This window comes from Dasypus novemcinctus, chromosome 16 (assembly GCF_030445035.2).
Source record: "Dasypus novemcinctus isolate mDasNov1 chromosome 16, mDasNov1.1.hap2, whole genome shotgun sequence".
In the NCBI taxonomy this organism is placed as follows: Eukaryota; Metazoa; Chordata; class Mammalia; order Cingulata; family Dasypodidae; genus Dasypus; species Dasypus novemcinctus.
This window is the reverse complement of record NC_080688.1, coordinates 50,395,638-50,422,988: the sequence shown is the minus strand read 5'-3', so window position 1 is coordinate 50,422,988 and position 27,351 is coordinate 50,395,638. Positions and strand designations below refer to the sequence as shown.

The following is a 27,351-nucleotide window of genomic DNA, read 5'->3' as shown; positions in this document are numbered from 1 at the left end:
ACTGAATTTTGAAAGTTAATTCAAAATGTGTCAATGATTAGTCCAACTAATTTTTTAAAAAGACAAATTTTTGCTTAGTCACATGCAGGCCTATTGTAGGTTCTATTGAAATCTCCCTGGTAATATGTGATTATCTATATTTTGCTCACATTCATTCGTTAAAGATGTCTACTGTAGACTTAAAAGAGATTAATGATACAGTGTGATTTGATATTATAACCAAGGGCTAACAATTAACAAATAATTATGATTATAAATAAATAAAACTCTTCCTCTCTTTGAAACTCCAATGTCTCAGGAATTGGCTTTAAAGATGCATGGGGAGGAAGGAAACTGCTTTTGCTTGGTATCAGTGTAAATGTGTCTGTTTGATTTTACCATGATAAAAACAAACAAAAAGAAACAGAGAGACATAAAGAAAGTGAAAGAAAGAGAGACAGGAGACAGAGTGAGGAAGAGAGAGAGAGGGGGAGGGAATGAGAGAGAGAACTCATGAAACTGGATATAGGGAAAATAAGCAAGATTAAAAATAAATTTTATAGGGCCTTTATCAGTTACATTAGTGAAAGAAAAGGGAATGAATGGATAGGGGAGTAAATACATGCAGATTACCATACCTTCCACAATTTATCAATTTCCAGAACTAAATTTGTGCTATGCACATTGAACCCCACTTTTGCTTTTCGACATTATTCTTCTCTAACATATAAAAAATCCAACCTTTTTTCTTTTCGCTTTCATAAAACAACATGTTCACAAATATAGCAATTATTTGACACAGTGTCAGTGACAAACTCTGGCATGGAAATCGTTTTTTTTGAAAAACATATCTTATTTTAAAAATTTTTTTGCAACGTATATCTTATTTCCACAGAACAAATATTTATGTGCAAAACAAAAACATGGGTTGATGTGTTATTAGACAATGAAATGCTTTTTCTGGAAACCATAAATACAGAGAAACATCTAATTCTGCAAAGAAATGTTTAGGCCTTGCCCTTTGGCGGCCCATTTCCGCATTATTTCTACTGTGCTGGTGGCCTTCCATAGGCCATAGGCTTTAGCAGCTACCTGAGCATTACTGAGAGCTTGACTTTAATTTTCATCTGACTCAGAGGAATGAGTGTCGTGCCACACTGGAATTAAGAAATTTTATATATATATATATATATACACACACACACACACACACACACACACACACACATATATGTATATATGTCCTATTCAGAAAGGTTCTCAAACTTTTTGTTCTGAAGACCCAAAAGAGCTTTTGTTTACATGTGTTATATCTACTGGTATTTTATTATATTAGAAATTAAAAGTTGAAAATTTAAAAACTTTACTTATAAACTCATTTTAAAATAACAAGCCCATAAAATGTTAACATAAATACTATATATTTTCAAGAAAATAGCAATGTTTTGCAAAACAAACAAAAAAAGTTAGTGAGAAGTATGAAATAATTTTACATTTTTGGAAATTTCTTTTTTGTCTAACTTAATCAAAGATAGCTGGATTTTCATACCTGTTTTTGCATTTAATCTATTGCATATGTTGTTTTATTTGAAAAACCTCAAACTCACATAGATACATAGTTGGAAGGGCAAGACTATTTTCATAGCCTTTTAGATAACTGTGGATATTCTTTTTTTTTAAAGATTTATTTATTTATTTAATTTCCCCCCCTCCCCTGGTTGTCTGTTCTTGGTGTCTATTTGCTGCGTCTCGTTTCTTTGTCCGCTTCTGTTGTCGTCAGCGGCACGGGAAGTGTGGGCGGCGCCATTCCTGGGCAGGCTGCACTTTCTTTTCACGGGCTTTCCTCACGGGCACACTCCTTGTGCGTGGGGCTTCCCCACGCGGGGGACACCCTTGCGTGGCACGGCACTCCTTGCGCGCATCAGCACTGCGCATGGCCAGCTCCACACGGGTCAAGGAGGCCCAGGATTTGAACCGCGGACCTCCCATATGGTAGACGGACGCCCTAACCACTGGGCCAAAGTCCGTTTCCCATGGATATTCTTTTTTGACTCGACACCTAAACTCAGTGGTTGTTTCTTAAAAGTGAGTTGCAACCATACCAATTTTTTTATGAAACCTTATCAATGAATTTTGAGTATCCATTACATTAAAACCCATCAGTCAGTCTGTCCAGCATTTTGAATGATTTTTGACCTATGTATGATTTAAAACATCATGCATTAATCACTTGCGAAACATTGGTTGAGTTATGCAGATTTTCCAAATGTTGACTCATTTCAATTTTAATAACAAAATGTATTTGTTAATATCACCATCAATCTCATCAGAAAAGCCTTTTGGGTATTAGGAAGCTGTCAAGCTCATGGTGGCAGATGCAAGCTTTCCAAAATTCTTATTTTTACGTGAGAGTTTGAATTTTATTATTATCAGGAAATACTGTCAGTTGTTTCCTCTGAAGTTACAGACTCATTTCATTCATTTTTGAAAAAATGTTTGCCGTATATCTAAGTCTGAATAATCATTTTGTCTGTTAGTTGTTCTTTCAAGCAAAAATGTTGTGCCAGAAAAGAAGTGGCTAGTTCAGCTAGTTGGAGGCAACTGTTGTCTCTTAAAATGTTTCAAAAGTGTTTTATGCATACTTCCTCTTTCCTTACACAGACTATTAAAAAGATGTTTACTAAAGGTTCAAGATTTAATAAATGTTTTTGTAGTTTTTTTCTTACTGCAAGAGCATGGCGGTGAAGAACATAAAGACAACCAATACAATTTGGCGCCACTGCCTTGATTTGTAGTAGGCTCGAGCAACTTCATCCCCCCATTGCTTTGCAGCATCAGTGTAAATATCAGCACAGTGGAAAAGGCAAATAATCTAATGGAATTACTACTAAATTTGTTTTGATCTCAAGCCCCTGAAAGTATCTTGAGGACTCCACTTTGAGAACCATTGCGCTAGAAGAGAGGGAATATAGAAAGGTGGTTGAGTGACAGTTCTAAGGCTTGAAAATCACAAGTAAATCTTACCTCATTACAGATTTAGTCTCTATGGCATACTGGGCTAGTTACTTCGCCACTCCAAACCCTATTTTCCATTCTAAAATAACAGGTGCTACCTCACAGAAGTGTTCCAAGGATTAGAGGAGATCCCTCAGCAGTGCTCCATGTACGACATACTCAACAGATGTTAAGAATGATTACTAATATTAATATTCTTGCTTCTTTTTGAGACCAAGAAGCAATGGTGTGAGTAAATCAGAACATCAGCTGTTTGCTGGGATTTGTTTATCCTACGCCAATCCAAGTTTTGGTTCTATATTTCCTGTATAAGCACAAGCTAAATGCCGTTTTGTTGGTTTTTTCTTTCCCCTAGGTTGAGTACAGAGATTGATATTTTGCCCCTCACAGGCTGATTTGGTAAATCCACGTGTTGTCAGTTATAGGTGACATTTCTTGGTAGTTACAGTTAGTTGTAATAAATGAGACAGTATTTAGGGTGGGGCCCAAGATCTCAGGATTCCTGAGTGTGAGAGGCTGGTATTACCAAGGAGTTACACTATTATCAGAAGACTAGATTACAAGGAGACACAAAGACCCCTTTTGCCTGGGCCTCAAATAAAAACTGGAGAAACATATTTACCCCTTGCCTAAACAGCCTCCAGATTTTACCTCTTTGTGAGGAAAGGTGCATTCAAGGAAATGGACCCTGAGGTAAAAAGGGGGAAAAGGTGTTCGCCTCAATAAGGAGTTGAAGAGCGTGTGTATGAGCATACATATGTGTTGCAGGCTCACAAACAATGCTAGAAATCTCCAAGGCTCAGAGGACGATCCAAATAAGTAAATGGTGTCAGTCATGGAGACCCAGGTCTGCTGTGGTTTCATATTTTACCTTTTTGAATATTTTTCAGTCCCTCAAAGAAATATGCTCTCTCTCATTTTCCTTAAAAGAATTGGTGGTTTGCTTTGTCTATTTTCTTTTACAACTTTTGATAGAGATCTAAGTACAAAGAAACAGTTAGCAAGCCTGATGTAAGTGGCAAATGATATTTGGAATCAGTGTTGGAATAATAATAGGAAGTGGTGGTGACAGAGTTGAAATGAAGAGTGTGTGCCCTGTTTAAAGAGGCCAGCTCCCTCTGACTGTGTCATATGGAAGCACAAATACAGTAAGGTACATTTTCCTATTTCCCAGTTCAGGTAGAAATCCAGATTTCTACATGGAATCTTCAAATTTATAACTGTTGCCTCAAATTTATTTTGAAACATTAGTTAGGCCAAAAAATATGTTGGCAAGGTTTTCAGAAATTTCAGATTTCTCCAGTTACATAATTGCACCTCCCACCCTCATCTCAGGAACCAATAAACTTTGCATTTGACTCATCTCCATCAAGGCCCACAGAAGTAGAGAGGGTAGAAACAGGAAAGAGAGGAGCTTTCATCTCCCTCTGGTGGTTAGAGAATGCTCAAACACCTAATTGAACACTCATTCATTTTGTGTATATTTATTGAAAACATCCATCTGTGTAAAACAATCTCACTAAAATTGGCAGAAGAGAATGCTGGCCATTATGTGTGAGGTATGAACTACAAGGCAATTTTAATGTCAGTGTTTACTAGACTCTATGGGTTAAAAACTGCAACAGAAGGGAAGTGGATTTGGCTCAATGGATAGAGCATCCACCTACAATATGGGAGGTCCAGGGTTCAAACCCAGGGCCTCCTGACCTGTGTGGTGAGCTGGCCCACACACAGTGCTGATGCATGCAAGGAGTACTGTGCCACGCAGGGGTGTCCCCTGTGTAGGGCAGCCCCATGCCCAAGGAGTGTGCCCCACAAGGACAGTTACCCTGCGTGAAAAAAAGCACAGCCTGCCCAGGACTGGCGCTGCACACGGAAAGCTGATGCAGCAAAATGACGTAACAAAAAGAGATATAGATTCTGGCTGCTGCTGACAAGAATACAAGCCCACACAGAAGAACACACAGTGAATGGACACAGAGTAGACAATGGGGTGGGGCAGGAAGGGAAGAGAAATAAATAAAAAAATAAATCTTAAAAAAAATGCAGGGAAACAGACTTGGCCCAGTGGTTAGGGCATCCGTCTACCACATGGGAGGTCCGCGGTTCAAACCCCCAGCCTCCTTCACCTGTGTGGAGCTGGCCCATGCGCAGTGCTGATACACGCAAGGAGTGCCATGCTACGAAGGGATGTCCCCGCGCAGGGGAGCCCCTTGTGCAGGGAGTGCACCCCGTAAGGAGAGCTGCCCAGCGCGAAAGAAAGTGCAGCCTGCCCAGGAATGGCGCTGCCCACACTTCCCGTGCCGCTGACGAGAACAGAAGCGGACAAAGAAACAAGACGCAGCAAATAGACACAGAGAACAGACAACCAGGGGAGGGGGGGAATTAAATAAATAAATAAATCTTAAAAAAAAAATGCAACAGAAGAAGGAGCAGAGGATTCAGTTACAGTGGGGATTTAAAAGATATAGCCTTCTAGACTTAGCCACCAGGACAAGAGAAAGGTCTAAATATGTGTACTCTGACCAAAGGCAGGGTCAGCAGTAAGTGCTGTTCCTTGGCTGGAAGGTATATTCAGAGTTTTCACATGTCAAGAGGAGGGTAGGCAGAATGATCATCTTATCCACTAGCTAGAGTGCTATCTAGTAGTTTACTGGCTAACTTGATCCCTGTTTTAAGTATTTAATAGTTGCTTAGTACTTATTAATTAATGGTGAGCTTCTTATGTTCCTTTGTTTAGAAGCATAACTTGAGAAAAGTATTTTTAGGATGAGAAATGAGATAAATTTTGCAGTTTCTGAAAAATAAAATAGAATTCCACATGTCAGAAATACAGAGCTAATCAAGAATCTCGAGAAAGTAAAAAAAATAGATCCGATGACAGTCTTGTTTCATTTGCATGCCCATGTTGTCTCAGAACACTGTTCCCAAGTTTTATAGGTCTATAGCTCAAATGCCAACGTTCAAGGATGGTTCCCTCTGTATATTAATTTCCTTGTTGTTTTGCCCTCCTTGACACACTCAGATAATGGAATGCACTGAAATACAATTGCTCTTGGAAGCTCACTACTTCATTATATTTTTGTTTTGAAAATGGTGTTTAGAGTTGAGAGTATGTCAGCAGAAGTAACCAGAAGAAAGTGGGTGCTGTTACCAGGTCAGCTTTTCAGAAGCTGTAGGCAGTGGATATTGGCGTTCTGTCAAACAATCACCATGGGCAGCAAAGCCATTCGTAGCAACGATTCAGCAGCTTTGACAACATTAAATACGGTAACCTGCTACCATGCAAGGCAATAGGCACCCATGTTCCTTCACAAAGCAGTCCAGACAGGAAATGTTTTATTTTTCAGGGTCATTTAGAAAGAAATCTGGATAGATCTTTAAAGCCCAGGCTTTCGCTTGTTTGCATGTATGTATGTATGTGTGTGTGTGTTTTAGAATCCAGATTAAAATATTTTTCCACACGGAACATACAGATTTATTCTGTAAGGAGAAACACATTCAGACTGAGGGCTGAAATATTAGAAGCTAGTCATCTCAAGTCGGATATTGTGCTAAGAGGGAGTCATGCTTTAGATCTGGGTTGCCCAATCCAGTAGCCACTAGCCACGTGTGGCTTTTGAGCAGCTGAAATGGGGCTGGTCCCAATTGAGATATGCTGTAAGTGTTAAAAAAAGAAACAACACTGGATTTCAAAGATACAGTACAAAAAAAGAATGTAAAATATCTCATTAATAACTTCTTTTTTTTTTTAGCAGAATGCTCATTTATTTTTTATTTTAATAAACTTTTATATTGATAACATGTTGATGGGATAATTTTTTGATGTACTGGGTTAAATACAATATATTATCATGTGGAAAATTTTAAATTACATATGTGGCTTACATTATATTTTTATGGGACAGTGCTGCCTTAGAAAAAATATTTGATATCGCCTTCCAGTTTCTCTGTCTCGCACACGCGCACACACACACGAAAGGGAGGAAGAAGTGAGGCAAGGCAGAGGGCATTTAAAAATACAGACTTCACAACTCGATTTAGGGTACTGACTTGGAGATTCCATTCTCGAAGGCAAAGAATGGTATAGGTCATAGCACTGAAGTACTTCCTACTTCTAACTGTGGATGGACCTGCATCCAGGGATGAAAGGGCACTTGTCAAGGTATGCTTTATCCTGGCCATTTTACTAAGAATGAAAGAGTGCTGTCAACGTTGCTGAGAAATGTTTTCCCTCTTGCCACTTTTATAGATGAACAAAATGAGCTTTGCATAAATGAACTGGTGAAGCCTCTGAATTTTTCAGTTCTGTTTTAGATTGGATGCTCTCAGGAATGAGGTGGTTGTGTGCAGGACTCTATCATAACACACTGGGCTAAAACTTTGATTGAAGAAGGATTTTGATAAAAGCAAAGCCTGGCTATTGTTTAGCTATTTAAATGTTTTTAAAAAGTAATTGCTAGATTTACCTGACTGTGTTTTTATTGGTGTGTGTTACTCATGCTTTGAGTATATACCCAAACTCCTATAGAAATTATAAGCCACAGTATATACAATTTTTAAAAAATGGACATTTCCATGAATTTATCAGCTCAGCTACCAAATTATTCCCCTAAATTCTGGCCAGTGTCGATAGTTTCCCAGCAGTCTTTCTCACATACCTTGTTATCCTTTCTAGTTTTGGTCCTGGATTCAGTTCCATCAACCAGCTTTTTTTCATCTTCTTCTTAACAAAACTCTGCTTTGAGGGCTCTGAAAGTTTAGAGCATAGCACATGCTACTTTGGGGCTCCAAAGTTTCCCACCTTTTGTTCTTAAAATTCTCTTTCATCTATTTTAACTTTAATTATTAACTTTAATTTTTTGAGGAGCACAGTTGGAATACAAAAAGATGAGAAGATGTTTAATTAATGGTGGCAGGGCCTTTCTCAACAATTGTCCAATGGCATATTCTAGCAAAAACAAGGTATCACTGTACCTGTCTCCTGAACTAGTTGGGAAAAAGGGTGGAGCTACTCAAAAGCATTTAAAAAATATATATTTAAAGTCATGCAATGTCTCCCCTCCCTACCAAATAAAAAATATAATTTGTCCTTCCAATTCAGAAACTGAGGCTAGTCTCTGGTGAGACTTTAATTGCAGACTGGCTCGTCATGCCCTCCTAAGATCTCTGTCCACAAATCTCCCTTCTTGTAAGAACTTGAATTATTTACCCCAGAAAAACAGATTCTTAATCTTTTATTGGTTCCTGTGGGTGTGAACCCAATAGGACATTTTAAAGAAGTTATTTTTGGTTAAACTGTGGCCAAATGTTTGGGCTTTAATCAAAATTACTGGTGTCTACTATAAGCAGAATGAATTCAAACAGAGAGAAAAAAAAGCCACAGGCAGAAGGCGGAAGTCAACCATCCCCAAAAGAGAAAGGAGAGGCCATGACCATGAAAAGGCAAGGCCCAGGGACTGCCAGCAGCCAGCCCCAGAGCACCACAGTCTTCTGGGAGAAAGCACTGCCTTGTTGATGCCTGGACTGTGGACTTCCCTGAGCCTCAAATTTATTGCAAGCCAATAAATTTCCATTGTTGAAGCCAGTCCTTTGTATGGTATTTGTTTTAGCAACTGGGAAACTAAGACATTTCTATACATTGAGAGTGACATATATGAAATTTTGCATGTCCACTGAAAATTAAGTAATTTTTAGCATCTTAGGTTGATATTTTAATGATTTTTCATATATTTTTGCTTTCTCATTTTAAAAAAGCCATCAGTGCCACCATATGAACATTTTCATAAGGGACAAAAAAGTATATATAAATACTTTTAGCATTCAGTAGGATAATTGTTTTTTAACATTTTCAGTTTGACAATGAAAGGAAATTTATTTATACCACATTTTACTTTTTGACAAGTTTTAAAAAAATCTAAATTCTTGACAAGCATCTCTGAGCAATGCAAAAACAGTGTCCATATTTGGAAAAATCTACCAGAGCAAAAGAATTTTATGCAAGCCAGGACACGCTTACAGTGTTCATGGAATAGTAACCACTCATTATCTGATTCCAATGGTTGGGATTAAAAAGATGTTAAGACAATGCAAATAGGACAAGAGTAGACCACTGACTCCATTTTACTTCATTTTTAGTTAACTGCATTACAGTATTAAAATAAAAAGGATTTTAAAATCTAACAATTAGAAATTTTTCTTCTCTTTTAGATTTTTATTACTGACAAATACAATAAAAACAAAAGACTCCTGTATATTCTAAGAGTTTATGGTTGTTAATGTAACTCCTTCAGGAAAACAAAATAAACAAAGGAGAATCACACCATTGAAGTCTGTGACATTTGTAAAATGTGGTTTGAGAAAGCTGACAGGGCTTGAAGGATTTCAATATGAGCGTAAAAAGCAACTTCAGATTGTTCTTTGACCTGAAAGTTCAGTAAGAAAGGGGTTGATGGTGATTGGCAGCTCATCTGAAGTCCTTGGCCATTAAGAGAAGAATAATAATGACACAATTCTCAGACACTTAAAGAAAGAAGAGCCCCTCTATTCTTTGAATGTGACTCTTAACAGGACGATATGCAAAAGATAAAATCCAAAACTATGGAACCTTCATTGACAACCATGGTAAATTGTTTTCATGAATGGTACTTCCTTTCTCCTATGCAAATGACAAAATTGGAAGTAAAAATGGGACTGAAACACATAAATATATATATGTAATTAATTTAAAAGAACTTGATGTATGTTAAAATCTGAGAATGTTGTAAGATGTGCTGTAACAGAAACAGTTGACAAATATAACTCCATGTGTATGCATATAAATATGTGTGTATGTGTATGTGTGTGTGTATATATATATACACACATGTAACCCTTATTTGCTCATTTAAGAGGTGAATGTGAAAGTTGACGGGTTTTGGGAATTAGATAAGATGAAGATTTAATTTCTTCATACATATGAATATTGACTCTTTCTCAAAGGGACTGTCGACTCCATGCCAAGGTTATGAGATTCTTGAAAGAACTGGCCCATTCACACCAACAAAATAAATGTTTGATTATACTCAAATACGTCAAGTTATTTGATTAAAAAAATACTTGGAAAATCCAACTTCCAGAAAGTTAATTTATTGTTATTTAATGAAAGTAATTTATAGAAATTAATACCTATACAATTTTTGTGGTAAATGAAAGCACATGTGCAAACTGACAGATGAATGGGCAAATGGCCACAGTCTGCTGATATATTTTAGAGCCTTTTCTTCTTACTTAAAGTTAATAAAGGTGAATATAACACTAAGAAAAACTTGCCTGTTTAGCTATGCCTTGAGCCAGTGTTTCCTTTACCAGATAAAGTTAAGCAAGTAGGATGCTGAGCTTCTTTAAGCAGGGAAATAGCAGGTGGGGAGTAGAGGAAAGGGGCATCAGTGGGTGGCAGTGATCTGAGTCATGTTTGGGTAAAAGAGAAAGAACAAGGATTTCAATTCACTGACCCAGAGACGGCCTTAGGTGAGTGGGTGCAGTGCGGGAAGGTCACCTCTCTAACCTAGCAGTTGACTTGCTTTCCTACAAAGATTATGGGATTTTCTTTTGGTGCCTGGCTGAATAATAGAATATTATCACATACTGTTTGGCTGATAAGGAGTTCTGAAAAAATGCATATACTAGCAAAAGAATTCCAATGCTATTATTATTGCTATCTTTTATTATTTAAGAGTTTTATTGTCAACTTTCTAAATGAAAGTACATAATAAAGTATAGAAGATTATTCCGCATGGGACATATGTTTCAAAACCTTCTGCATTTGGGTACAGAACATGAGATTAGCTTTCAGAACATTCACAAGAGATTAACTCCCACAATTATGCTTTGTTCCAGCTAGTGTTAAAGGCACTGCATGTGTCCTGAGGAAGCGCTGATAACTTACTGGAGTACAGCACAGTGACTGGGGTACACACCAGCTTCTTATTTTCTCTAAAGGTGTTTCCTCATCTTTAATATACGGGTAATAATGGTGCTTACCTAATAGAGTAATCTTGAGTAGTGATTTAGAAAATGAATGTATTATACCTAGCACACAGCTATCGGTCAATAGCTGGTAACTGCTCAAGGATTATTAACAGGAGTAAGGGGTAGGAAGTAACTAAAAGAAATGGGGACATAAGAAAATTTCCAAAGGGTCATTTATAAAAAAATATTTCCTCCCAGGCAATTAGCAGCAGCTCTATTATACCAGATATTTGAGAACATCCCCAGTCTAGGTGGCAGACAGTTGTCCAATAGCAGAAGAGAAAAAGGAGTAAGGTAACCAGGGAAATTACCTAGACCGCCCTGTTTGCCTTGAGCAGGGGCTAGAGCCAGGCGGTCACTTCTCCCTTCAAGGCCCCACAGCCCAGCCAAGCTGCAGGGAACACATAAACTGCCACTAAGCTCATGAAAGTATTTAGCTATAATGCACTATAAAAAGTGCCAAGGGCCAGAGGAGAGACACATTTTGGATATTAGGATTTCAGATGATGGAGAAAAGTAGAAGAGATTATTTCCAGTTGTGGCATCCAGGGAATTTCACACGTCACTTAAACTGGTGGTAGAAGAGTAGCACAGCGCCCTCTACATGTTGGTGTTTAAAAATATTTATATCCAGAATGAATTCTATGGAGTGCTGTTTGACCATCTTCACCTCCCTGTTAGCTGACCTGGGTAAGTCCAAAGAAACAGAGAGTAGGAGTTGCCACTCTGCTGAGGCTCAGGGCCCAGCTGGCACATGGGCAGTCCAGAGATTCAAGACCCCTGAGTAGGCACCATCCCTAGCACCAAGCACAGGTTCAGTAAAAGTGACAGAAGAGGCATGTGTAGGAAGGTCACGTCTTAGTCCAGCTCCATTACACTCAGGAGCACAAATTCCAAAGTAGAGCCCACTGACATGGCATAGAACTCCAAATCCATCTGCCATGATCATATGCCATGTGGATCTCCGTAGCCTTCAGAAGAATCAGCACCAGGGAATCAAGAGTGCCAACAACTGCAAGCAGAGGAATTGCATCCATCATCCATGTGGAATCTAAGCCCCCTCTTGATCTAGAGATGGAGTGGATATCACCATCCCAGGGTCCAGAGAATATAGGAATAAAATATGGATTAGAGTGAACTTACTGATAATCTACGATGAAACTCTTGTGACTGGTAATAGAAGAAACTGTAGCATTGATATGGAGAAAGTGGCCACAGTAGTTGCTGAGGGTAGGGAGAGGGAAGAAGAGATGTGATGTGGGGGCATTTTTGGGACTTGGAGCTGTCCTAAATGATATTTCAGGGACAGATGCTGGATTTTATATATCCTGACATTACCGACTGAATGTACTGGGGAAGAGTGTGAATTACAGGGTAAACTATTATCTATGTGGTGCAGCAGTGCTCCAAATGTGTTCACCAAGTGCGATGAGTGTGCCACAATGATGGAGGAGGTTGTTGGTGTGGGAGGAGTGGGGTGGGGGGTTGTGGGGTATATGGGAACCTCTTATATTTTTTAATGTAACATTTTTTTGTGTGATGAATATATCTTTAAAAAATACAATTTACAAAAACGATGGGGTTGGGAGGTGGGGAGTGGGGTATATGGGAACCTCTTATGTTTTTAATGTTTTTTTAAGTTTTTCATTTATTATTTATTTATTTATTTCTCTCCCCTTCCCCCACTCCCCCACCCCGGTTGTCTGTTCTCTGTGTCTATTTGCTGCGTCTTCTTTGTATGCTTCTGTTGTTGTCAGCAGCATGGGAATCTGTTTCTTTTTGCTGCGTCATCTTGTTGTGTCAGCTCTCCATGTATGCGGCGCCATTCTTGGGCAGGCTGCACTTTCTTACGCGCTGGGCGGCTCTCCTTATAGGGCGCACTCTTTGCGCGTGGGGCTCCCCTACGCGGGGGACACCTCTACGTGGCACGGCACTCCTTGCGCGCATCAGCACTGTGCATTGGCCAGCTCCACACGGGTCAAGGAGGCCCGGGGTTTGAACCGCGGACCTCCCATGTGGCAGATGGACGCCCTAACCACTGGGCCAAGTCCGCCGCCTTTTTTATGTTTTTTAATGTAATATTCTTTGTGATCTATTAACTTTAATTTAAAAAGTGTAAAAAAAAAAAGAATGAATTGTTGGACATTGGCAGGATGATGACTGGCATATACCAGTTACTCAATAAACTCTTCCTGAACAGAAATGTAGACTTTGGGTTAGAATGTTAAAATCTGGTAAATAAGCAAATACATGGGCATGTAAGGACAGTGCGCAGGGGTGTGCGGGGAAATAAAAGGAGAAGGGCTTGGAAAGTTGGATGGTGCCAAGTTATATAGAATGTGGTTAAGAAGGTTGGATGGTATTTGAAGATGGAGAGAAGCCACTGATGGTTTCATAGTAGAATGAAGGATAAAGTCTAAATTCCTAGACATGAATCACAGGGCTCTCTGTTCACATCTCTAGTCTTTTCTCTCTCAATCCCCTCTCCATTCATGCCGAATTTCTTTCCATTCCTCAATTAACACCATTTTCTCTCACCTCTGGGTGTGACACATGCTATTCCTTTTGCCTCGTAATTTCTCACTTCTTCCCTGTTACTGCTTCTTCCACCTGGCTAACTCCTACTCATCTTCAGGTCTCAGCTTAAGCATCACTTTCTCCAGGAAGCCTTACTTGATCCCTGTACTAGCTTAGCTACCTTTCTAAGTTCCCCACTGCTCCCACACTTCTCATTGCACCTTATTATAATTACCCACCTATTTTTAGTCTTCCCTGTTTATGGTAGTCTCTTTTAACGCGGCTACCCTGCCTATCTGGTAATTTTCCCAGTACCTCTTGCACAGCCTGGAATATGTGTTAAATGAATTTGTTGAATAAATGAAACAGACAAATCAGAGCTGGGCATTAAGAATGTTGATCTCACTAAAGTATATCCCATATTGCTGAAAGAGGAGAACCTAGGTTTTAAAAAGTGAAAGTTGCTGGCATTTGGGTATGGTCACTAAAATATTAAATTAACTTATATGGTAAAAATTCTTAACATTTATTGAGCACTTTCCATGCCAAGCCCTATGTTAATTGCTTGCCAGGCACGAGCTATTTAATCCTCATAGTAATTTCATGGGGAATATATTGCTAATGAGGATGTGAAATCATAAACACAATTACACATAAATAGAATTTTACCCTTTTACAAAAATATTGTGTGTATACCTTCAATACCATGGGTAGCTCTGGTTATCACAATTCATAAGATATACATATGAAGTATTTAAAGATATATAGATTGGCAGGTAGATAAAGATGAAGAAATATTGGCCATTCCACTTAGAAACAGAAAATTTAGTCCATAAAGCTTTGAGTCTGAATGAGATGACAACAGACTTATCCACTAGAAATCCACCAAAGCTTCACAGAGGTAAAGTTAAAATCTATAAAAGGATGTACCATTAATATAGCGTAGACTGAACATAGAAAAAATGTTAATATTCAAACAATTCATGATTCATAGACCTATAATAAAACACTAGTGGAAACTAGGATTTGGGAAATAAATTCTTATTCTGACAAGTAGGATAACTGCATTCTTTCAAAGCACATCTCTCCTTAAAAAATAAAAATCAAATGAAAAGGAGAGTGAATGTAGCTCAATGGTTGAGCACCTGCTTCCCATGTATAAGTTTCCAGGTTCAAGCCCCAGTTCCTACTTAAAAAAAAAAAAATCACAGCACATCTCTTGGTGCCACAGTAATAGGAAAAAAAAACCCATGTTAAAAGGGGCAAAGGTCCAACTGAAGGCATTAATTTAATGTTCTTATTCGAGTTAAAACAGATATTCATAAATACCCAATTGTAGCTGCGTTGCCATCTGGGCCTCTTATATTGTCTGTCTCCAAGCTCAGTGGGTATTTGCTGAGTGACCAGGGGTATCAAGGGTTAAGAAACTGAATTTTCATTCTATTTTGAGGTAAAGATATTGACTCTAAATCCAAAAGATGATTAAGAATGTCTAAAAAGGAAGGGATCCAGTTACAACCATTACTATAAAAAGACTATGTCTCAAGGGGAGAAGGAGGAACAAAGCAGGTGTGTACAAGTAGGGAAAACAGCACCCATACACATGTACACTCTCACACACACACAATTACACACTCCTCTTTCACTATTTTGAGCTGATTCACATAACTGGAACCTCACCCTTAAAGTAGAAAGAAAAGTTCACCTGACTCACAGTCTTTCTGTTTATAGTTCTCGTTTAGTGTTTTGGCAGTATACCCAGGTGCTTGGAAGGTCAACTTTTTCTTTTTAAATATTTTGCTCTTAGAAAGTGAGGATTTCCATCTTCTGTTCCAGGTGCCAGGAACCTGTGTAATATGAGATCTGCATGACTGATTTGTGCAATGGAGAATTTTAAAAAATATTTAAGACCTCTTTGACTTTCAGGTTTTCTTGTGCAATGGGCTTTATTCAAATCTTTGAATACTAAGCTCCCTTTTTTGCTAGGAAAAAAGTATCAGTTTGGGAATATGTGAAGTATTCTGGAATTATAAGCCATCCTTGGAACCTGAAGACAAGATTTATGCCATTTTTATATTCCTATTCTACTTCTACATACAAGCTAATGTCAAAACAACAAGGAGAATTTACAAGGTTCCCTCAATTTCCTATGACTACTCTACATGACAGAAAAGAATAAGAAAAACAAGAGATGATTTGTTGCTTGAAAAGATGTTTGGGAAACTTTAAAAACAAACAAACAAAATGCAAGTTAAAGTTAATATGGGGGGAAGTGGATTGGCTCAAGTGATAGAGCTTCCACCTACCATATGGGAGGACCTGGGTTTGATCCCTGGGGCCTCCTGGTGAAAAAGAAGAGAAAGCGTGCCCGTGCGGCAAACCAGTACCCATATGGTGAGCCAGTGCCCACGTGAGTGTCCACATGGTAAGCCAGTCCCCTGCACAAGTGAGTCATGCAGCAAGATGATAATGCATCAAAAAGAGAGACAAAGGGAGAGTCAAAGCAAAGCACAGCAGAAACCAGGAACTGAGGTGTTGCAATTGACAGGGAATCTCTCTCCCCATCAGAGGTCTCCAGGATTGAATCCCAGTGAATCCTAGAGGAGAGAAGATGAGAAGAGAAGGCAACACAGACAGCAAATGCATCAGGGCAGGAGAAGGGGATGGGAGGAAATATATAAATAAATAAATCTTTTTAAAAAAGTACATCTGTGGCTAGAACAAAGAGAAAGACAGGAAATGATAGACATGAAATGAAAAAACAAGTTTATAAACAACAGAGAATTTGGTAAAATTAATAAAATTTCTTTGTAAAAATCAGGATGCCCCATTTTCCCCTAGAGAGCAATAAGAGCTTGAAATAGATCATCTTCGGTAAAAATTATTCAAATAAACATTTTTTGAAATTGTAACAACACTTTACACTTGTTCATATCATTGCCACGAGTCCCAGAAATGAGGCTCTATCTTTAGAATGATGGAGGGAATGCACTGGAATTATTTCATGGATTGTGGGTATAATGTGTCCTCATAGGAAATGTGCCAGGCCTGTAGAACATTCTTACTTGCGTTTAGCAGTCATCTTGCAGACCTATCAATTCCCAGGATCACATTATTCCTTTGCCCATATCATGATAAACATTAAAAACATCTTATAAATGTCTTATAAATCACTGTGATATCCATTTTCAAGATGATGAACACAGAGATAAATTTGTGAGCCAAGAATGAATGGATAGAGGGTGGAAAGCAGAATGGAATTTAGGAACATCAAATTTCTAGTCTTCTGAACAGAGCATTCTTATCACCAAAGAAATTCTAATAAAGACCTGAGCCAGTACAACCTGAAATATTAGAGCATTGGCTTCAAGGAGGTAGTTTTTTTGTTTTTTTTTTTACAGTATTACAATATTTGGATTACTTCCTAAAATATTAAATTAAACAATTAAAACAGAACCAATAGTACCACATTAAGAAGATATTAAAGGTGGCCTAAAATTTACCTTTTATTAAGGGTAAAATATTTTGGCACTAAAGATAAATTTCTACACACACACAAGCAAAACCCTCTGCTATAATTATGCAATCAGCTAATTAATTTCTTGAGAACAAAAGGAAACAGAAACACAACATAATATAAAGCAAGTTTTGAAGAATGTAAAAAATTTAGTCTCAACTTAAATGCTTGTTAGTTGGCTGATGTTTGAGCATATGGTGTAGTTGGGACAAATTTCCTGAAAAGACTCTGAAGCAACACTAAGTGTGTCTTGAAAAGGTCTATTTTAATAGCGGTGCAGCCATTTCATTGACTTTTCAAAAGAGAATATAAGAACACAGTATACAACCAGAGGATTTCATGGTTGCACATGTCCAAGGTCTCCAATTTTCCTTTACCTACAGAATGTATTTCAAATTCCTCCATCTGTTCTGCCTCTACTAATCTACTGCGTTGGTTTAGTTATTTGGATGCTTTACAATAGCCTCCCACTAGTCTCTTTGCTTCCACTTTTACCCCACTTCAACCCACTCTTCATAGAAAAACCAGAAAGATCTTTTCAAATAAAACTATGATCATATCACCCCCTTTCCTTCTTTACCCTACCTCACTGGCCTCCCATGGTGCCTGCAGGAAAAGATCAAGAGGCTGAATATAACATACAACGCCCCCGTCTGGTACAAACCTTGCCTACCAGCTTGACTGTCACCATTACCACCTACTCTCCTATTCCCCTCTGGACTTCTCTTAGCTCCTTAAATGTATCAATCTTTGGACATGTGTCCTCTGCCTGAAAAAGTTCTCTCTAATGCCCAACCCTTCTTTCTGCAAACTCCTGCCAATGCTACTTTGGATTCCCACTGCTTGCTTTCATAGCACATATTCCTTTCCCTTATCTATTTTCATTCTTTCACTCATGCCTGTAGAGATGCATTTATTCAACAATTATTTGAGGAGACCCTACTATGTACCAGGCACTGTTCCACATGCCAGAGAGGAATGGGCCATGTTCTCATGGAGCCTACACTAATTACATGTGTAATAATATATATTTGCATGTTTATTTAATATCTGTCTTTCCTTTTGGACTGTGAACAATATGAGATCAAATAGTACACAGAGTAAAATTTCCACGTTAATGACAATCCAGAAGCCAGTCCGCAATAGCTAGTGCTTTTCCTTATTTTTAGGAATGTATCAAAAAGTAAGGGTGGCAAAGACCACTGGCTCTTCTCTTGTTCCTGGGCACATAGCTAGACTATATCTCCCAGACTCTCTTGCAGTGAAGTCATGTGATTAAGTTCTAGTCAACAGAGGGTAAACGAAAGTGATATGAGCCACTTATAGCTCTGCCCTTATAAAGCTTCCCTATTTGCCTCCGATGATTTTTCTATTACTGCTGGCTGTAAACAGAGGACTCTGTGGTCCAAGAGGATGACAAAGTGATAATATGAAAGCAGCCTGGTCCCCTGAATCACCACATGGAGGAAAGTCATGCTGACGAGGAACTCCTATCCTAGACTGTTACATGAAGAAGAAACAAACTTCTGTTAGAGGAGGCTCTGAAATTTTAGGATTTGTTTGTAATAGCAGCAAGGGTTTCTCCCCCAACTAATTTGTTATACATTTTGGCTTTTCTAATAAAATTAGAATTTAGGGATATTAGCCAAAGTGGCCACTTCCATTATCCCCATTTTAAATTCTGATTCTTTCTTAAAGAAAGACATTGACTAGTTCCACTTGTAGTCACGTTCAAGTAAATAAAGATCATGGGTCCAGTTTAATTCCTCTCTGAATTCTGTGACCCCTTTAGGTATAAAGATAATCAACCTTAATTAGAGATCTGTATAGAAAAAGAAATGCTTTGAATTTGTGGCCTCTGCTTTAGGAAAAGAAAAACAACTTAGGAAAAAAAAATTTGGTACTTCTGATATCACATTGTTTCTAAAATAAAAGTAACAATCTAAAATGTCTAGACATTGACTTGTGTTGAATCAAGCAGTTAAAAGCTAAAACCGATTATTATTACTCTAGTAAATTTATGTCATTTGCCTAATAGCTCAAATTTATTTTCAAATGTTCTATAAATATAATCAATCCTAGCCCTAAAATACAATTTTTTTCCATAAATGAAGTGCTAAATGTGACATGTATGGTTTCTTATTATTCTTCACTCTAGGTGCACGCTCCTAAAACTACCAAGTTGAAATGTTTATAACTGAAAAACAAGTTTATAGGTAATCCTAAGCATAAATAATATTTGAGGCTAGTGTAGACAATAAGACACAGAAATTTAAGTAATAAGTCAACAATTTCACTGCCATTTTTCATCATCTGATGAGTAATATTGTATTGTTATTTGGGTCCTACTGAAGTAATTGATACAATGAACTTTTAAAATATTGCTTTAAAGGTTAGGGACTGGTGAAAAAGCAGGAAGTACAATCAGACACTCCTCAAAATTCTTGACCAAAAACATGAAATCAATTAAGTGAGTACATATCCAGTCACAGCAAATACCATAAACGATGCTGTTAAAAAAATGAATAGGAATAGGCTGGGATATTTCTCTACATCTCTTTTCTTGGCCTGGATTAGATTCTATTGATAAATGAGACCAAATTTTTCACAAAATGCTTATGACAAGACTAGGAAATGAGTTAAAGAATAGAAAATGAAGTCAACCAGATTCTACAGTGATCACAGTGAGAAAGCATCCAACTTACTCATTCTTTCTTTTCTGATAAGCTGTCAGAAAAGATACCATGAGAAACTCAAGGGACTCTCCAATTATCTCAATAATATTTACTAAGTGTGCTTGCTGAAGTGCCTGGTCCAGGAACCACTGCTCATTCCTGGTGTTGATGTAACTTCCCCATCAATGTATGAGTCTAGTGTTGTCACACACCATCTGTATAATCTGACCCCTTCTTGAGGTCTATTCTCTACCTTGTATGTACAGAGAAACAGATTATAGATCGTTCTAAGAACGAGGGTATCTAGAATGGAAAGGGCCTGCTGTATTACTAAAGCTAATATCCCTTTAACAAAAACTAAAGCAATTTTCATCTTCCCTCAGTCACGGTAAGTCTCAATCACCTGCCCACATAACAGAGTGGATTTAAATAACACTCTCAGCCTTTGCCAATTTCATGAACAGGCTCAAGAAACCACATGCAGATCTTTATGAACAGTAAAGAGCACTATCCTAGAGGGTATGCCAGGTTTTACTGTAACAGGGTTTAATATTTAGACCTGCTAAAATATGGGCTGAGCATAATTTAAAAAAAACCCTCCAAAATCACATCTTTCATCTAACTGAGATACCCCAACAGGGCATCCTTCAGAATCAGAATTTACAGGCCAGAGCCCAGCTTCTTGAAAATTCCTATTTCTCATATTTAAGGTGTTCAGTTAACATCTTCTCAAATGTGCACTAAGAACTCCTAAAGGGCAACAAGTAAAAGAATGATTTTATCATTTTGCAAATAAATTCAACTATTTACTATACAGTAAAAATATTTTTGAGTGCGAGGAACATTAGGCAGAATTTGACGAGCTGTTTAGAATATTATGTCTTTTTATATTTACTGTAATAAAGGATTCATTGTGCAAAGGTCTAAACATTCTGGCAAGCTGCAGCAATACTAGGAAACTCTAATGCCAGGCACATTTTATATCCATATTAGGCTGAAGAAAACAGCCTGGCTGAAATGAACTGCAAATTATGGTTTTCTTTTGCTTAAAATTTTCAGATAAGTCAGCGATGTTCTCTTCAGATTATAAAGTGAGGTGCTAACTGGTATATTTCTAGAATATTCTGGTTGATTACAAGTACACAAATCAACAATGACTAAACAAAACCTGCAACTCAAAAATAAGCTTACTGTTGCTTAAAGATGTTTAAATCATTACAAATCTTTAAAGAGTCTTTTAGCTTCCTAGTAGAATTTAGGGGGAGCGTCAATGTTTGTAACTTCAAAAAGGCATTTGAAACGATGACTGTGTTTACACTGGACTGCAGGAGTTAACAATTTTTATAGGTATATAAAGATGATGCTTAATGATCTATGGAGATTTAACTGATCATATCATTTTGGAAAACACAGTCTGATTTGCTGTGCATTATAAAGTAGTTATTTTATTAAGATTTCATGTTGACAACTAGACCTAAAATGTGGAGCAGGAAACATAAAGATAGTTTCTATAATATTATCTAAAATATGTTTAAGGACAAAATTGGTATAAATGGTCAGATATTTCTGCCAACAGCATAAAGAATGAAACTATGGCACTTGGTGATATTTTGGCTAATATTTCCAGTTCACCCAGTGAATATATCTTCAAAACTTTTGTATAAAATAATAAAAAAATAAAGATATTTCATTAAAGACATAAAATCTGTGGAAATGAAGGTAAATCAGAACTAAGCTACTTAGCACACTGCTGATGGGTCTTTAGTCATACTGTAATGAAACACAGGAATGGAGGATGGGCTGCGACATATAAGAGTGATTCTTGAGGATTCCTGTCACAGATTAAGAAGAACACTCTAATGTTAATTACATACTTTTAATATTGATATTTCAAAATACTTTGGGCACATGTGTTTCCACCATGGATGAGAAATTGCAGGTTCTGATGTTGGTTAAAATCACCATTGGTAAATAGGAGAGGTCCAGAGGAGCTAGGGGCCACAACACATTTTGCCACTGTGCAGTAAGGCACTTTTTCATTCTACCCAGTGATGACTGGCAGTGCCCTCGAATTAAAAGATTGTTACCAGGAATAGTCACCAAATTCCTTCCTTTTTCCAGTCATAGGCCCAGCTCAACTTGATACCCAGAGATGCTTTGCAACAGCGTGCTGCTGAGTTTTGACATGCTAGTTTCTGGCATAGATGCAGGTTAGTGTTCACCAAGCCTGGGACAGGCAGCACTGCTCCAACATTTCTGGGAGTGTTTGCAGTTCTGTAAGCAAAAAGATGTCACTCTGGGGCCAAGATAAAATGATTCCCTAGGAAAGCCAGCCTGAAGTAAAGTAGAATGTGCAAGCTGTTTTGCTGTCAGGAGTCTGAGTTCCTTCTACCAAGTTGGTAAGATTGTGGTACATGAATGGAATCCAGGAGTTTTAAATAGTGAAGAAAGGTGCTCACCCTCAAATCTGCTGGCTCTCAGTGACCCAGGAAATCCCAGTAGAGAACCTGGGAATTGCCTAGAGACATACAGCTTTAATTTGGGTGAGCAAACACAAACGGGAACTCCAGGACCGCTCCAAGTCTTTATCCCCAGCCTATAGATATGTAAACTGATGGTTCCTAATACTGTTTCAAATTCCTTCCTAAAATCAGAAGAACAAGAACAAGACCTGAAAGCAGCCCTCCATACACAATGAAAAGAAGACAGAAGTCCATAAGAAAAAAAAATAAATGCGTGTTTTAAGGAAAGACTTAAATTTCCTACGAAAATACAAAGTGGCTAATGGTGGAGTAGGCTAAATCAAGGATGACTTGATTGTTGTGAGCCAAACCATCAGCCTGGGCTCAGTTGCAAACAACTGTAGGCAGGTGGGCAAAGTACAGTATCCAAGGAATGTGGCAAGAGGCAAGAGGCCCTTAGATAGATTGTGAGGGGTCTTAGGTGGCGGGCACTTATACGTAGCATGTGACCTGATTATAGCAGCATTAGATAAATATTTACCATGAATGAATACATAAATGAAGTAATAAATGCCTGTGGATTAGCAGTGGGGATCCTTGTCATGGGTATGAGGTCTTCTTGACAAGGATGCAGCCCCCACAAGAGCAGAGATGGGGGGTGGGAAGTAGGACAGGGATCCAGCTACTGGACTTGGGATGGCACCAATGTAGAATAAAACCAGAAGGACAACTGCCTACCTGCCAAGAAGAGAGGACTGTAAATCAATGGGTGCTTTTATTTCTGCCTGAGAGTGTTGGGGAAAAGGAGGCAGAACTTTGCCGAGGGACACACAGGGGACCAGTCAAGTCATCACACATTTGCTATTGGGAGAGGTAATGAAAGAGTCTGCAAGGTGCAAACAGAAGGGAACTGCTTACAAAATTATATATATTATATTTCGATAATATCAAAATATAAAAAAGGTTTTTCGCTGATTGTCCCTTAACTTCAGGTTCATAGCTATACCTGACAGGATTTGAAACTCAGACTAGCAGAAATTTGCTTCAGAGGTTTTTATGGGAACTTTTAAAATGCTATCATTTATATTTTAGAAAATAGTTAATTTTCAAGTAGTCACTGGCCTATGTAGACAACAATCTGAGCTAATATCCTAAACCCATGTCAGTAGCTCCCATAGAAATATGTCCAAATAAAAACTAAACAGAAATTCAACATATCCCATATTGGTAGTTGCTTTTGAGCTCTTCATCTCCAAGTAGAGAGAGAAACTGAGATTACATGGTGGAAGAATCTCAAACCCCTTGACCAATTCTGAATTCAAGTTGTTTTTCTTTCATTCTGGGGACTGGAATAGGTCAAAGAGAGCCATGTTTATAGCTTGAGCATGAATTATTTCAACCCAGTAGATCCATAAAAACCTCTGCTTGAATGAGCATTTGCATTACTATGTCATTTACCAAATCAGAAGTAGTGATTGAGCAGTGTTTCAGGGTATGAGACCTGAAATTATATCATTTATCTGTCTACTGTCATCTAGTGGGTAAAGGACAGGGATACAACTAAGTATCCTAGAATGCAGAGGACAGCCCCCTCCACACAACAAATAATTAATGGGCCTGGATGTCAACAGTGTCCAGTTTGAGAAATCCTGGTCTAGGCTGTATCTCTAGCTCTTAGAACAAAACTGGTAGGTGATCAAAAAAACTCATTAAAATATCAGTAACTGTCAGGATAAATTATTCAAGCCAATTATTCCACATAGCGGGATAACCTTTTTATTTTCATCATGGACATGAGTATCATAGTTTTGTATTCTTAGAAAGTAAGTAAACATAAAATACTTATGAATTAAGAGGATGGCGGATGTGCTCTGAAAGTTAAGCTATAAATAAACACAGAATGAACTGAGTCAGGGTACGAAAAGATCCCTTGGAGATAAGGAATGTTACCTAGTAAGGAATGCTTGAGTGCGCGAGTGAAGTGATGATTAAAACATGGTTTCTGAAGTCAGGTGCCTAGATTCCAATCTCTGCTCCACCATTTACCAGGGAGGTAAATTAGCTAAACATCATGTCTCTGTATCCTCATCTATAAAATGGAAATAATTATGGCACTTGTCACAGGGTTGCTAGAGGAGTAAATGAAACAATGTATTTAAAAAGTGTTGTAAATGCAATGCCTAGCATCTACCGAGCACTCAGTAAATAGTAGCTATTACTTACAAGAGTAAACTGTAATTTCACTTAGTGTATTAACAAACCTATAGTAAAAATGTGTTACTGACAACTGGAGAGTCAGCAAAAGAAGCATAGAAAAGCAGGAATTAGAATGGGAGTTAAAATTTATTGATCTCATACCATATGCCAGACATCTTATTAAGATATCCATGACCTCAATTAATCCCCTCAGATAATCTTTAGCTAAAGGCGGCTAAGGAATCAAAGGACCATCAGCAGTAAGAAACAGTACTCAGACGCCTGGGACTTGTCTGACACTGGGCAACCCTTGCTCTTTCCACTATACCAAGAAAAGTTTCCCAGTCAAAAAATGATAATGACTAGTCCACATGCAGAAGATTCTGATGCAAATTTACCTTTGCCATGGAAATACATCACTTCCTGGTCTTTTGGCTAAGATCAAGAGTGCTGTGGAAATATACACCTTAGCTCCATGCTCTTAAATATTTGAATGATCCAGCTAATGCCTTTTACCCTGAATTAATCTTATTAAGCAGCCTTCTGATTCTATTTCTCTTTCTACATCTGCCTGCAGGTACAAAATGGGCACTTAACTCATAAGAGTATCCTTATTGCACTTAACATTTGTTTCTACAAAATTTTATAAGCTGCTTTGTGGCTTCATAAGTTCGTGTCTATGAACTTGGATAATAGGAGTTGACCTCTGAGAGAAAACTGTGTCTGCACCTGTAAACAACTAGCAACTCCAACCCCTACATGTGGCGGTGTTCAGAGAATATACTGTCAGCTGTTGGGCTAGGGCAGCAGTTGTGGAGAAGGGAATTCAGATCTTCAAATCTATGGCTTAATAATATCTGAGGGTCAAATGGAGTGCCATTTTAATTACCTTATTCACTGTATTTACTTGTGTCAGAAGTTCACTTCTTATATATGCTCTCCATTGGGGTACTTTTTTCCTTCCATTTCTGAGGTGTAAATATATTATTTTTTCCTTGCAGTTTCTACCTATGCGGGCAGCATTTATTACGCAAGGACAGTGACTTTACACTTCTGACTGATCTGATAAGAGCTGTTGAAGGCGGCGGTGGTGGTGATGGGATGGTGGAAGTATACTTAATTAAATACTGGTTGCAGAAGTAACTAGAAGAATATGCCACCCATAGCAACACTAACTGGCTGTGAGGCAAATTATGCTTGGGGCTGAAGATACATATCTTGCTTCTGTGCTCTTGGTACAATATTAAGACAGGATTCCATGCATTTTTCTTCTCTTAGGATAATTTAAAGGGAAAATATCAGCAATTAAGTAAGCAGGTAAGTGTATAAGTAAATATGGCATTTATTACAGGGGTTCTTAACCTTTTCTGGTTCCATGGACCCCTTTGCAGAATACAGTGGCAGATAATTTCATGACACTTAATGTTGGAGATCAGAGAAAATAAAGATAATGAATTTATTTTTTTCAATTCAAGCTCATGGACCCCTTGATATTGGGTCCAGGGACCCTGTTTAAGAACCCTTGATTTAGAAGCTAAGACTTATTGGAGGCCACAAAACAGCCTGAAGGTGCCAAACATTTTCATCCCTCTCTTCTGGGCTGAATTCAGAAAAAATGACCTGGAAGTTGGGACCAATGATGAGGTCTCCTATCAAGTATCCATTGAGCATAAGATTCCCCTACAGCTTTTCAAAACCATCAACAAATTACTGAACTCATTTTTAGCAACATCGATCATGCACATTCTAGTTGACAATGGCATATTCTCATTTATGGCATAGTCATGACTTTAGCTCCTGCAATTCAATGACAATCTAATCTTAAAAGCTGCAAGTAAGGAGGGACATGTTTTAAAATAAGACAAAACAGGTAAATTTAGAAAAAGGCACTTGTACTGCAGCAGTCCTCAAAGTATGGTCCATGGACTCCTGGGACCCCTGGATCCTTTCAGGAGATCTACAAGATCAAAACTATTTTCATAACTTCATAATAATACTAACATGTTACCACTTGAACTGTTGGTACAAAAGCAATAATGAGTAAAACTTTCAGCAGTATCTCTGCAAGACTTGAGGGAGTTACACTAAACTGTATTAGTAGTTTTAACTGCAGTTTTGAAAAAAGGCAAGTTTGTTTCACTTAAGAATGTTTTGATATAACAGTAGAGATTATTAATTTTATTATATTTCAACCCATAAATGTCTTTTTATATGCTGTATGATTAAATGGGAAGTACACGTAAAACACTTGTGCTGCACACTAAAGTGTGCACTATACACGATATATTACATAACGTGTTATATAATATACATTATATAGGTAGATAATACATGGCATATATTATACATAAAGCATTTACACAATAGTTTCAGTTGTGCTGAACTAGCTACTTCTTTCATGGAATATTTTAAGTGAAAGAAAGAGTGACAGAATAAATGGTTTTTCAGGTTTGTGTAATTTGCAAATATTTTTTCAAAAATGAACAGAGTGAGTTGTCACATCAAATAAAGTAAATGACAGTGTTTGTTGCCAAGGATAAAATTGGAGCTTTCAAGGAAAAATTAGATATTGGGAAGTTTGCATTTGCCACCATAACCATGACAGCTTCCAATACCTAAAGGACTTCTCTAATGAGATTGATGGTGATATTAAAAAGATGATTTTATTGTTATTATAAAGTGCAACACATAAATATTTGGGAGATCTGCATAACCCAGTGAAGCAATATTGTCCAAATGACCACCATATAATGATATAAAATCATATATAGGTAAAAAGATCTATACGGCATACACAACAGATAGTAGATTGCAATGTGCCAGACTAAGCAAAGTTCACTGATATATTTTAGATTTCATGTTGCAACTCACCTTTAAGAAACAACCACTTGTAGAGTTTAGCTGTTGTATCCAAGAAGAATTTCCACAGGTATCTGAAAAGGGTGCAAGACTACTCCTGAAGTTCCCAACTACATATCTG

At 37.8% G+C, this 27,351-nt stretch overlaps 1 protein-coding gene and 1 pseudogene across 46 annotated transcripts in view; one reads left to right on the top strand and one right to left on the bottom strand.

The window, feature by feature from the left end:
* DTNA (dystrobrevin alpha) overlaps positions 1-27,351 on the bottom strand; it is a 418,043-nt gene that overhangs the window by 223,797 nt on the left and 166,895 nt on the right. For 3 of the 46 annotated variants that reach the window (XM_071208615.1, XM_071208624.1, XM_071208628.1), the window contains exon 3: positions 7,656-7,746. The exons of the other annotated variants lie outside the window; for them this stretch is intronic. The gene's annotated coding sequence lies outside the window, so the exon portion shown is untranslated. The remainder of the gene's footprint in view (positions 1-7,655; positions 7,747-27,351) is intronic. 46 annotated transcript variants of the gene reach the window in all.
* Positions 1-27,351, top strand: part of LOC101437883 (KH domain-containing, RNA-binding, signal transduction-associated protein 1 pseudogene) — a 102,269-nt pseudogene that overhangs the window by 19,288 nt on the left and 55,630 nt on the right.